Source organism: Morus notabilis, unplaced genomic scaffold (assembly GCF_000414095.1).
Source record: "Morus notabilis unplaced genomic scaffold, ASM41409v2 Scaffold141, whole genome shotgun sequence".
Taxonomy (NCBI): domain Eukaryota; kingdom Viridiplantae; phylum Streptophyta; class Magnoliopsida; order Rosales; family Moraceae; genus Morus; species Morus notabilis.
Window position 1 is genome coordinate 108,522 of NW_010362727.1, and position 1,998 is coordinate 110,519.

The following is a 1,998-nucleotide window of genomic DNA, read 5'->3' on the forward strand; positions in this document are numbered from 1 at the left end:
AAACCTGAAATTTTGGGTCCGATTTCGACATATTCTCAAGGGAAATGTATAGATCCAGTTTCAAATCAACAAATGGGTTCTAAAGAATAAAAAACCCCCAATTTTCATTAAGATTTCACCAAATCCCATTCGGATTCCATTTAAAAAAACATAATTTAAACCAAAAATCACCAAACTCGACTAAAACGAGTTCCACAAAGCCAAATCCGAAAATCTAAAGTAAGTTTCAAAGAGTTTTACCTCGATCCAAGCTTTGATGTTGAAAACCTCTTGGAAACCTCCGTTTTTGGTTTAAATCCGGCCCTTGAGAAAGAAAACTTTAAGAGAGAGAGGGAGAGACGAACGGGAGAGGGAGAGAGAGAGAGAGAGAGCTCGAGGTAGAGAGAGAGAGTAAGGGAGAGAGCTCAGGAGATTGAGAGAGGGAAGGAGAGAGAGATTGTCGAGATAGAGAGAGAGAGAGAGAGAGAGAGAGAGAGAGAGAGTAACGTGAGGAATGGAAAGCAAAAAGGAAAAGGAGAAATAGAAGGAAAAGAAAATTAGGAAAAATATTAAGGAAAAATAAATAAAACAAATAGGGGTGAAATTATTGCAAATAGTAAAATAAATTTTAAAAGCTCATGTTTAATTAAGAAAATCAATTTAGGCACACTAATAAACCACAATTACCATAAGTAAACAAGTTTAATTCCGGAGGGCGTTACAAGTTGCGCGAATGATAGCTGCTTTATATCAACTACTTAGTTTTATAGAGCATCTTAATTGGCAATGATAGATTAAGGTTGTACATAATCTCAATGCATAGTTCACTTCAAAAACCACTCTTAGAAAAGATTTATTAAAATTATTTTAAAAAAAGAAGCATTAATAAAATTTTTACACTCAACTAGCGAGTGCGTTGTGTTAACGGCAGATATTTGGTCTGCCGTTGCCAATAAAGATTATTTAGGTGTAACCGGACATTACTTTAAAGGATTTGATTTAGATAAGAGAATATTAGGTTTTAAATGTGTTCTAGGATCACATAGCGCAAATTTACTATATAATACAATTTTAAATGTAATTGATGAATTTAGATTAAGAGATAAAGTAATAGCTATAACATTAGATAATGCTAGTGCCAATACAAAAGCAATTGATTTGTGTGAAAAGAAATGGTTAATCACTGTAACACCCTGAAGAATTAATTGAGATTAATTGAGGTAATTGAGGTTATTAGTGTGCCTAATCTGGATTATTAATTGAGTATTAATTAATAAATGTTTCTGACACGTGTGAGTTTAAGTAGTTTCAAGGTATTTAAATTATTCTCAGTAATTTATTTTAACCCAGAAGTGTATATGGGCGCATTTCTGGACTGCTCTTTTATTATATTGACACTTGTCCATTTTCTTTCCTTTTCTTTTTCTTTGTCTTTTCTTCCTTTCCTTTTCTCTTTCTTTTCCCGTGCATCTCTCTCTCTCTCACCCTCCCGTGCTCTCTCTCACACACTCTATCTCTCTCTCTCATTTTTATCCCAAATCAAACGGATCTTGAACCAAGAAAAGATTTAAAGAAGTTTTCAATGTCAAGAGAAGGATTCGAGGTAAGATTACTGAAAGAACCTCTCTTGAATCTCAAGTTTTTGAATTTCAAAACTTATTTTTGGTTCAAATCGGATTTTGATGGTTTTTGAGTAAAACTAGGGTAGAAATTGGAGATCTTGGGTTCTTTAGACTTGTTTTAGGACCTAGAACCCGGATCTAGTGGTTTTCCTTTGCAATATCTCGATTTGGGACTAAGATTGTAGGTTTTGGACTGGTTTCCGCGAGCTTCTCTCGCGCAGCTGATTCGACTGGTCGACCGGATCACATGGAAACCGGTCGACCTATGCGGTCGACCGGATTGCATAGGCTGACCGGTCGACTGGTCCGGTCGACCGGTGTGCACACTACCGGTCGACCGGTAGTGTTGCACTGCTCTGTCACCGGTCGACCGGTTGACACGGGGTTTGACCCTGTT